This window comes from Watersipora subatra, chromosome 8 (assembly GCF_963576615.1).
Source record: "Watersipora subatra chromosome 8, tzWatSuba1.1, whole genome shotgun sequence".
Lineage (NCBI taxonomy): Eukaryota > Metazoa > Bryozoa > Gymnolaemata > Cheilostomatida > Watersiporidae > Watersipora > Watersipora subatra.
The window spans coordinates 20,729,571-20,741,666 of NC_088715.1; the positions used below are offsets into that span (position 1 = coordinate 20,729,571).

Consider the following 12,096-nt stretch of genomic DNA (forward strand, 5'->3'; position numbering starts at 1 on the left):
AACAGACTTTTGTATGATCTCTATTTATATTAGTATATTTTGCTCTTTTTAAATATTTATTGATTAGATAAGTCAATTGTGAATAGCTGAGATAAGTATTTATTGAAAAATAATGACGTTTTTGGTTGTTTTCTGATCACTATCTCACTCAGTCAAAACCACCGTAACGCCATGGAAAACTTTGGGAAATCCTTTTCGCGAATGCTATATGATCTCTGAATGAGATCCGCAGTTTCGCATGAGTGAGATAGTGATCAGAAAACAACCAAAAACGTCATTATTTTTCAATAAATACTTATCTCAGCTATTCGAAATTGACTTATTTAGCCATTAAATATTTAAAAATAGCAAAATATACTAATATAAATAGAGATCATACAAAAGTCTGTTAAAAAGTCTGTAAGCCAATTTCGGTGCGGAAACATATCTGCTTTTTATGATTAGAAATGTGGGCTTACATGAACACTTGTATTTAATTAAATAGAAAAATGAAGTAGCCTTTGAATTTATATATATTACTTTAAGATAAAGATATGACTGAAAAATATGGTTTTTTGGCATATTCTAATTTCATAATTCCTGTATTATCACTACAGTACTAATTTTTAGTGAACGTTCATTCGTCAGATCTTTTTATTTAAGTTCAGCAGAGCGGTTTGCATTTTTCCAACGGCGTGATTTTGCAACGACCGTTTTTTATTCAAACAGCAATAAATCATTGTTTTAGTAGTTGTGTGTCCTTTTTAGAATTTGCATTCGATTTTGCGAACAAACGCCGAACATATAGAACGTTAATAGGGCCTTGCGGAACATAGGGCGTACGGAACATATCTAATGTAGTATCATAATGGCTCCGGCTTAAACCGCTCTTGTTACTCGCCAACTTTTCTATTAACACGTTTGCATCACTAAACATGAAATTAAGATTAGTTTACAATAATAACTTGCACAAAAATATTTCGTAAATCACGTGTGACGTTCACGATTTACGAATACGTACTAGCTCATTTTAAAGATTTCTGCGAAAGACCCTCCGAGGAGGTAGAAATTATAGCCTGGTTGCCCAGGCATTTTTGTGTGACTTTTTTACTAAGGAAACAGGGCCATGTGGTATAATGGGTTGTAGATTTAATGGGTAGACCGGGGCGTCCCTTACCTTTCTTATCCCAACGGTAATACTCTTGTGGAAGTCAGCGCTGACTATCCACTTGCAAGTGGGTTCTGGTTACAAGTTGTCTTATACCGAATGTGTATTAGCTCTCATGCACAACTATAATTGTTGCAAACAATGACTGGTGAGTGAGTATGGCTCTTTATTACGCAAGCTAAAGCTGCACAGAGATGAGTTAATGTTCAAATAATCCACAAATATCCATATGTATAGTTGTGTTGCTTGTATACAATATCTCGAGCTCTTTGTTCTTCTGTCTCACTAGTGTATCTTCCTTCGTTACTTATTCTTACCCATCCTGTTCTACACTTGCTTGTATGTTCTTGTATACAGTGTTCCATTGGCTTTCCATGAAAGCTGGCTTGCATATTACTACTCTAATGCCAGGATAGCTTAATGCATGTGGCTATTAGAAATAGCTGAGTTTAGCAAATACATAACATACTCCACCCCTAGATGCGGTGCCAGTATTTAAATATTGGCTTACCAGCGTCGATAAGGCAATTATAGATTTAAGTAGCAGAACTTAGAGTGTTCTTTTGGCCGGAGTGATACTTCAAGGTTGACTTGCAACAAGATTCACATTACAGTTATTTGGTATCATAAGATTCACCATGTCTTACTCTGTTGTGTTGTAAGTGCCAAATATGTGGAAATGTGATTACAAGCTCTTAAAAGCTCAAAAATGAACAATTAATCGCAGCCACGCGAGCCCACCGTAGTTTGGATTCTCTTTCCAGAACGGCTCAAAATGTGACGCATTTGTGAGAGATGGTTTCTGTTTACACTTTCATGCAACCTTATTCGTCGAAATATTTTCACAAATATACTCCACGCATTCAATAAAACCATGTCTATTGTTCTTACGCGTCTGTTTTATCGCCATTGTAATGCTGTCACTTTTAGCACTGATATCTTATAACTTACCGTAAAAATTCATTTAACTTTTTAACCTTACCTCGAAAAAGGGCATATCATTGTCTGATAATCATGACGAGCCTGTTGGTCACCTGTGATAATCGAAAAGTGCTGCAAAAATTATTTGCAAAGTATTGGGTCACATGATCAAATTACGACTTGCCAATTAGACCAGGCCGAAACAAAACTGTAAAGTAGCGAGCATCTATATTTGATACGGGGTCTTTGGTAAAACCCGAAGTGTTTGTCATAAACTAGTGCTACGGTAAGTTTTATATTGAGCTTTGTATTGGCTTTTTAATTCACGTGAGAACATACGTGACAAGACGATAACCAAATTTCGTGGCTACGTCATCGAAATAAAGAGATTCCAATCTATGGCGGCTTTTCGTTTTTGAGCTTTCAAGAGCTTGTAATCACATTTTCTCATATTTGGCACTTACAACGCAACAGAGTAAGACATGGTGAATCTTTTGATACCAAATAACTGTAATGTGAATTTTGTTGCAAGTCAACCTTTAAGGGTATCATATTTGAGAAGCAACTTCACGTAGCGGCGTTGAATTTCATTCTTTTCTTGGATAACTTCATCAAGGCAAGATTCCGGTGTGTTTTTGTAGTCATGATGTTGCTTTGCATATTTTTTAGCATGCAGCTGATAGGCTGTTGCAGGTGCATGAGTAGCTTTGCTACTCGAATACAATCTGCTGCTACCAGCTGTGCTAGCAGTCCAATCCTTGCGAGAGTTACTGGTTGCTCCACAATGCTGTACCTTTCCTGTGTAAAGACTACTGTTGCCGTAAGAGTTATGCCCAGCATGATTTCGTGGATGTCTTTTGCAATGCCTGAGACGTGACTGGCATTGCTCTTGTTTAGCCCCAACATTCTTTGCTGATGCAAGTTGAAGCTGTTTATCTGAACCGCCATGCAGCTGCTCCTCCATTCCTTGAACATCGAGCATTGAGGTAGTGGCAGTCCTGTCCGCATGGCTCACCCTTGTTCTTGTTCTTTTGCATGGTTTTCCGATTTGTTCTAACCGGTATAGGGCACAGGTTCAACCAATTTACTCATAATCTTAGGAGCGAACCTTTGTAGTTTTTCTTGATTAGAGCTTATGGATGGCTGTGACCTTTTCTTTGGTACCGTACAACTCCTTATTAGATGTGAGTAGTCTCCACATCTGAAACAGCGTTTCCCTCTTCAAGATTTTTCATTGGTTTTGTTATCGCTTTGTCTCTTTTGCTCCAGAGCAGCAATTCTGGCAGACTGATATTTCATCAGCTTGGCCTGTTTAGCCATTTCTAGTGAAATTAAACGTAGCACATCAGCTAGGTTTGTCTCATTGCAGTCAGTGTAGTTTTCTGCAGTCCCGCAGCTAACACTGTTCAAACTGTCTATTTGGGTAACTTTAGGAAGATCTCTTGGTGGTCGCACTGGTTGACGCCCAGCTAATTTATCTTTTGCTGGAGACGATATGTGATTGCTGGCAGCCTGCCTGTCCTACAGTTCCAACACATACTTCTGGTACATATCGTCAATGAAGGTTGCCCCATCGATGTGTACTGATGTATCAGAGTGCATGACCTGCTTTGGCTGTTTCTCCGCAGTATCAGCAAATGGATTAGCTGTGTCCAAGAATGGGTTACTGATCGGCAGGAATGGATTAGTAGACATTCTGGAGTCTCCTCCTTGAGCGATCTCTCTCCAGATAGCTGTTTAACAGTTACTAGGTTGTGCATACTAGGTTGTTCATGAATGTTGGAAGCTATTATGTGTTCCAGTAGCTTGCAAGTAATACAAGTCAATGAGACAGGCCTGTAATTGTTTGATTGCTTTCTATCGCTCTTTTTAAAAATTTGTTTCACCTTGGCAAGCTTCCATATACCTGGAAAAGAGCTCGAGGCCAGAGAGTACTTAAATATTTCATTTAATGTGTGAACAATACAATCAGAAAAAAACTTTAGAAGTATGCCGATTAGGTTGTCTGGACCACATGATTTAGCAACTTTTATGTCATTGAGAACTTTCAGAACACCTTCATTTTTTATTTCAAAACCAGAATTTTCAAATCATATTTCTCAGTCGGTTGGCAAAGGTTTATCGTCGTCAACAACAAACACTGAGAAAAGCAGTTAAGCATATTAGTTTTTTTCTGTTGAAGGCTTTGATGTAGATCCATTTAGAGTTAGGTTGGGTATAACATCACAACTGTGGCTCTTTGCTTTTTTAAGGTGTCTGTAAAACGCTTTGCTAATCCCCTGACAGGAACGGTTTATAAAGGGTTTTAGATAGATGTCTTTTTAGCTTGCAACACGCGCCTTTTGTTATATTTCCATGTGTTGCTGTACCTTGTAACATTATAGTTAGTTTCATGAGTTTTCATTAATCGATAGCAAAGTTTCTGTTTTTTTATAGCATTTGACAAGCGTTTTGTAAACCATGGTGGGTGTTGTGTAGTTTTTCTTGTTCTAACTGGCACACATGTTTGTTTTAATGCCTGCATACCTGTACAAACTATATTGCAAATCTTGTTGATGGACTCACCAGTTTTAATACAACTAAGTGTATTTGTCTCATGCTCAGCAAAGACCTCAAAGCCTTTTACAAGATCAGCCTTGTAGGAAAATACTTGAGTTTCCCTGAAAACCTCTTGATTTTGTTGTGTGAGATCAAGCTTAATATTTATCAAACTGTTGTCACTATATATAGGGGTAGAGATAATCACATCCTGAACAAAAGACTTAATAGCAAACACTAGATCCAACGTATTCCCTTTATTATAGGTAGTTTGGAAGACATGTTGTTCATAGGAGAGCTCAGCTATTTTTGATAGAAAAGGATTATTGATATTATAGTCTCCATCTGCAACAAAATCTACCCAATCAATAGTTGGCATGTTAAAGTCACCACTAATCAAAAGAGTTTGATTTCTAACCACACCATCAACTTCAGAAAGAAGTGATGGAATAAGCATTGGATCTTGATTGCTTGGTGGTCTGTATACTATGAACAAAAATATAGAGAATATGTTTGACAAAGATAATTTTATCAACAAGGATTAAGAAGAAGACTGAAGTGGAATAATATCTGAATGATAGTCATTACGAATATATGCAGCAACTGTTGTCCATGTATAGATCCATGTTGATTTCTATAATTTTTATGCAACTGAAAGTTTTTAATTTCTAGCTCGCCAGTATGAGTATCTGATCCCAAATGGGTTTCAGTTGGGCAAATTGCAAAGGTATTTGGTGACAGTTGGAGCTCCCATTCTAGAAAATGAACCTTGTTGCAGAGTGAACAAATATTTGTGTACAGAACATGCATGCTAATATCATCAATTCCCCTAACTTTTTTTTCTGATGGCTCCCCATTTTGTTTATGTTATTCATTATCTCAACCACTCTTCCCTTACTGATTTTGACTTTTTCCCCTTTACCTCTTCGTTCTCTCACCACCTGTCTAACTTTAAACTGAACCTCACACTCTGACTTGGTAAGGTCAGGATTGACAAAAACATTTTTCAGTTCGTGATTAGAACCACTTATTCTCCTAGCTTTTCCAATCAGAGCCCATCTTTCACTTTCATTTATCATTGTTACAATAAAAAGTTGTCGTTTTGTCGGAGTGGTTATTTTAGTTGGAGTCTTGAGATTGACCTTTTCAATAAACTGATAAACATCTTTATTATCCGTTCCACTGAACACTACATTCATGGAGCGCCTCTCTCTTTCTTTCAGCTCATTTGCAATGTCAGAAACCATAACAACATTGTTTATAGGAAGTTTAATTAGTAAGTTTGGTTGCCTGCATACCATCGCTACCGTGAAACTCTGGTCTATTAGAAACAAAATATTCCAGATTTGCAGTGAGACATTTGACAGCCTTCCCTACCTCATCCACTCTGTTTGCTATAGCAGTGACTCTGCTGTCAACCACTGATATCAGTTCAAACATTTTCTTAGAACTATTTTCACACGACCTGCAATACCAGTGGCCTGAACTTTTCTTCCCATCAGGTGATGTAAGAAAATTTGTGGTAGTCTCATCAGCTCCTGAACATTTCATATCAAACCATTGTTTGCAAAAACTACATTCTACCGACAAGCCTTTTATAACCTTGTTACAGCCCCCACAGTTAACCATACAACCAACATCTAACTAAAGAATTCTGACCTTTTGTAACTACTTTTTTAACAACCAGCAGTACCCTTTCTTTTTTTCCATTATTACTTTGGTCGTGAGCTGTATGACAGGGGAATTTCTAGTTGATAGATTGTCTGATTGAATCGGAGTTGGTGAAGATACAACATCAGGTGTATTTATTCTAATTTGTAATTGGTTAGTGTGACGCTTCCAGATATCTCGGTCAGTTTTTACTGCAGATAGCATAACACCCAATTTCCCAACAATATTCCCTGCTAACCATTTCGGTTGTCCACTGTAATTCTAGCATAAACCAATGTTCCTTGAGTGAAATATCTGCACGATTTGTCTGGAGTTGAAGTAAACGACTGCTTCTGTTTTGGCTTGCGAGAAAGCAGATTACGAGGCTGTCTTACCTGTAAGATTTCAGCTGGAGACTTACAATTTAAACTTGGGTGAGGTAAGCAGCGATAGGTGGCAAAGAACAACTGTAGTGCAGTCTTTATTTCCTCTCCTCCAGTGCAATTCTTGTCTCAGCTTCTCTTGAAAGACTAAACAAACCGTTCTGCTTCACCATTAGATGCTGGATGAAATGGTGGAGAAGTCAAATGCTTGATCCCATGTGCTGTTCAGAAGTTCTGGAACTCTTGGGCAATGATTTGAGTCCATTATCTGTTATGATAGTCTGTGGTAGGCCTTCGTTAGTGAAGACCTACCAGGGGTAAAACTGAAGTGAGGTAAAACTGCAATTGTATCTAGAGAAGTTGTCTTGCCGACCTCAAGCATAGTGACATATGGATACCGTGAATGTAAGTCAACACAAACCAGCCACATTTTTCCTTTGAATAGGCCAGTATAGTTTAGATGGATGAGCTGCCATGGTTTTTTAGTTTCTGGCCACACGCTGTATTGATGAGCTGGATCATTAGCAGACATTTGACATGGTGCACATGCCTGTCCTGTTGTCTCAATCCACATTGACTGTTGGCCACCAAACATAACGATGAGATAGTTCCTTCATTTTTACAACTCCCAATGATAGGTATATAGCAAGTCTCGTGTCCTGCTGACTAATATACTAGGAACTACCGCTCCGGTTACCTCGTCACGTTGTAGTAGTAAAATGACATTGTCAACAAACAATGAATCATGTACACTCCAGAATGGGCGCATCCTTTCCTGATTTTTATGGAGTTTACAAGGCCAGGTGCTGGTGGCCACCAATTGAATGACCTCTTGCAGCTTGGCATCTGTAGCGGTTTCTGCTTAAATTTTTGCAATATCCATCAGGCAAGATTCTAATTCCTGTCTTACAACATGAGATACCTCCACACTATCCTGTAGTTCTATCTTGTCAAAAGCGTGATCTGGACCAATAGGAAGCCTTGACAACCCATCAGCATTACTATGTTGTTTTGTTGGCTTATAGCCAATGTTATACTGGTATGCCATGAGAGTAAAAGCCCAAGGATGTAGACGTTGTTCTGTCAGCACTGGGATATTCTTGTCTGAAGAGAAAATGGCTAAAAGAGGCTGATGATCAGTCACAAGTGTGAACTTGCATCCATAGAGAAATTGGCGGTACTTTGTTATCCCATATATTATAGTTACGGCCTCTTTTTCAATCTGTGAGTACTTCCTTTGATGAATGCTTAGGGTTTTAAAGGCATGGCACAAAGGCCTCTCTACTCCATCTTTTACTTGCAGAAGTACAGCACTGATTCCATATTGAGAAGCATCGGTGGCAAGAATCAGAGGTTTGCTGTCATCGTAATGAGTAAGCTGTGTAGCATCGACAATGTCTTGCTCAAGTGTGTGAAACGCTATGTCATGTTCAGGCCCCCACATGAACTTAGTGTCTCTGTGTAGCCACTCATAGAGTGGAGCAGCCTTTTCATGTAAGTTAGCTATGAACCTCCCATAGTAGTTTATTTTACCAAAAAATGCCTGCAGTTCTTGTAAATTAGTAGGGCAAGGCAATTGTTTGATTGCAGGCTCCGAGGGGCGCTTGCCATTTTTGTCAATGACAACCCAAATACTCAACAAAATCTTTGAAAAAATCATACTTATCGGGGCTAATGCGGAAACCTTACTCATGAAGGCGTGTAAGCAGCTTCTCAAGATTAGCCAAATGAACTGCCTCATTTTCGTCTGTTGCAATTAGAGCATCAAGATATGCTGCAACGTCTGGCTGGCCATCAATCATAGCATCCAAGCAGCGCTGGAATTGTGCCGGACTAGAAGCAACACAACACATTCTATTGTATTGAAATAGACCTATGGGTATATTTATGACACACAGCTTCTCCGCACTACCACCAAGTTCAAGCTGATGGTATGCATCTGCCGAGTCGATCTTTGATAAATGTTAACCTCCAGTGAGTTTTTCAAGAAGTTCATCCAGCTTCGGCAAAAAACGCTGGTCCACTGATATCTGTTGGTTTAGGGCTTTGAAGTCGCCACATATGCGTACTTTGCCGTTGGGCTTAGATGCCACAACTATAGGCGCTGCATAGTCACTAGTCGATATGTTTCAAGACATCAATCGTAACTAAGCGTTCTAATTCTTGCTTTACAGCTTCTCGACGAGAAAAAAGTATACTGTAAGCTTTAAGAATGCAGGTTTTGCATAAGGCCTTAGGTGAATACGTTTTTTTGGTTGTAGTGCACAAGCCTAATCCATCCTTGAAAACGTCAGGATATTTAGTGGAAAGCTCAGAAACTCTTCTGTGTCCTAGCGATTGGTCGGTAACAGCTCGCATGTGATGATCTTGATTTAGTGCTGCTAAACCCTGTTCAGATAAGTCAAATGTGTCACTCCAATCTAGTCCAAAAAGATTGATGCTATTATTGGTGTCAACAACAAGTAACCGAAGATCAGTTTTATGTTGTTTCCCTACCTTCACATTAACTGTGCGGACATCTTTAACTGGAAGTTGGTGGTTTCCATAGCCTGTCAAGTGTGTAGGCACAGCAGTGAGTGGAAGTGAACCAAATTGTCTGTAACCTTCTAGGCCAACCATGGAGCATGTAGCACCCGTGTACCAATGAAATCTAATTGTCCGGCCATTGACTTCTGTTTCTATCCAAATCTGCTTACCAACTCGCTCAAACACACTAAACACAGACTCACTCACAGCATTGGTCGGTGGTTGCTCTGTGGGAAGATCTACTTGTTTTTCAGTTTGGCAGATGGAGCTTATGTGCCAAGGGTGTTGGCAGTTTCTGCATACAAGGTCTCTTTTAGAACATAGTTTTTTATTATGTTTTACATAGCAGTCTGGACATGACTTGCTGTTTGTTTTGAATCGGTTGTCCTTGACCTTTGTGTTAGATTCGCTTCTGCTGATACTCGCCTGTCATCTCGTTTACAGAAGCTAGAGGAACCTCATTAGGCTCACCTGAAATATTTTCTCAGTTTCTGTGGTTCTCACATACATTGAGGCTTTCTTAAGAACATCTTCTAGCGTAGGGTCAGGTTCAAGAAGACATTGTCGTCAAACATCTGGATGCACAGTTTCTTTGATTATCATGTCACGTATCATTTCATCAATGTAACTTTGCTTACAGCTGCCACTCTTGCATGTAAAGTGGCAATCACGAGCCAACCCAAAAGTTCAGCGGCCCAGTCTGCGTAGGTTTGTGCTGGTTTCATTTTGCATTGATAAAATGTATATCGAGCAGCCTGAACATGAGTGATATCTTTGAAATGGCTTGTGAATGTGCCTGTTAGTTCATCATATGATTTAGTAGCGATGTTTTCTGAACCAAATAGATTCTTTAGTAGCTCATAAGTTGTTGGTTCTACCTATTACAGCAAACATACATGTGTTTGGTCATCTTCTGTCGTATTATATACCGAGAAATGTTGGTTAAAGTGCTGTATAACTATCGGTTAGAATCATTTTAGGTAGAGATATAAATTATTTACTGTTACTACTACTATTAACGACAGCCGCTAACTGAGCGATACCGAGAATAGATCAAATATGTAACTGCTATCCATACAAACAAATACCCACCATATTAAAAATGACCCAGATTTAAATCTACAGACATGATTGGCTGATTTAGTGAATTGCTCATGGTTTAAGAAAAAATGTTTTTGCAATTCTACTCACCTTTTTATAGCTAATTTTTACAAGCTTATCAACTAAATGAGCTGGAGAGCACTGAATTACTAATTACTAGGCCAAAAAGATGTTAAAATCGATATGCTACCATAGACCCCAATCTCTGTTACCTTCTGACACAATAACGGTGTGTGGCAACCAGACTATCACAGCTGAAATCGTTTTAAATATCTGCTGAATTTCAATATGCAGCTCTCATATATTACGAGGCCATAAATAGTAGTTAAGCTGATCTGTTTTAATATAAGGTAAATAGTCGTGGCCAAAACGAGTGGAGAATGTAGGAGGCTTGGCCTCTTCCTTTAGCGAAGTATTTTTGCAGGGTTATTTAGCCTTTTTTATTTTTTTATCTTCAAAGATATGGTAACAATTTTTAAAGAAATTACCATTATGATTTGTGCATTGCAATCTGACCCAGTGTTGTAAGGAAACGGGAGCAAACTTGGATGTCAGTAGCATAAAGTCTTGAAGTGGAAGGAAAAAAGTCATATATCCATCCACAAGCAGATTAGAAAGTAATAATTGGAAACGTTCATTGGAAGTAATAATCCATGAAAAAGAGGCATCAATTTATTTGCCATAAATCCACCTGAGGAGATTGGAGACGATTCGATTACATGTACCGGCTACTTCCAGACATGATCGCAAGAACTGATTATCACCTCAATCTAGTGTGCTTCTCTTGGCATAGTGCGTAGGAGGTTATCGCATAAGGAAGTTCTTTGCATTAAGGCCCCAACAGCCTACATTGCTAAGGGACTGGGGATGGCAAAGATTAGGCCCATTGGAAGTTTTTAACATAGCTATGTCACGCCATAGACATGTCGCGATATGTCACCAATTTTTTAAATGGGAGCAAACTTCAATTTGAAGCATTTTCTTGATATTTAGGTGTATGCATTTTTAGTGATTTGTTTTAGCCATATCACATGGATAAAAAAGTTAAGAAAGCAAGCCGGATGCTAAGATTTAAGGTGAAGGACTTCAGGCCTGGCAACCTCAAAAGATCTTGGAAAAACATGCGTATAGCCTTGCTACATAAAATTATCAGTGATTTACATTCTGGATCTCCAGGAGCTTTATCACACAAATTTTTGAGACTTTTTAATTTTTTGGACCAAAGCAGCACCACTACTCGTACCTGACAAGCTTCCATGCCAATGAATGTCTCTGCTAAATGTAGCGCATATCATGATAGTGTCTTCCATGGAACCATCTGTCATATAAAACTTGATGATGTGAACTGTTTGTGATAAATCTCACTATTCTTTTTATAAATAATTCCTATGAGTAATAATTGGTTATTTTGATTTCAATTATTCATTTCATTTTAACCATTTTATTGAGGCCTGCACGATATATTCGATGGAATATCTGTAGATATTAATTTTACTGATAGAAATCTCAATGAAACTTCTTGGAATATTGCAAGAAGAATTGGCTAAGCTAGTGGAAGTATGTTTATTTCATATACCTTTGGTTATAACAATTACTTTTGTTATGACAATATTGCCTTTCTTTTCTTTGTTTAAAAATGGTTTATGCAGCTTATTTGTATTCTTTCTGTCAATAGTTTTTGTTGTGCTACGAAACCGTTTAAATAGATAAATATGCAAGCTACCAATTTATTGTACATGCATACTGTTATTACCAAATTTAGAGTTGTTGAAACACAGATAGTGTTGACTTTGGCAATGCTCAATCTCACTTCATTTCTTTGTTAAAAAT

General features: G+C 38.3%; 1 protein-coding gene across 2 annotated transcripts in view; it reads left to right on the plus strand.

Annotated features, from left to right (window-relative positions):
- Positions 1–862: 862 nt before the first annotated feature.
- The window catches only part of LOC137401447 (mitochondrial substrate carrier family protein ucpB-like), a 35,470-nt gene continuing 24,236 nt past the window's right edge, over positions 863–12,096 (plus strand). Inside the window, exon 1 of one of the 2 annotated variants that reach the window (XM_068087790.1) lies at positions 863–1,041. The gene's annotated coding sequence lies outside the window, so the exon portion shown is untranslated. Of the gene's footprint in view, positions 1,042–1,254; positions 1,296–12,096 lie in introns of those variants that run through there. The other variant, XM_068087791.1, reaches the window with a different exon arrangement.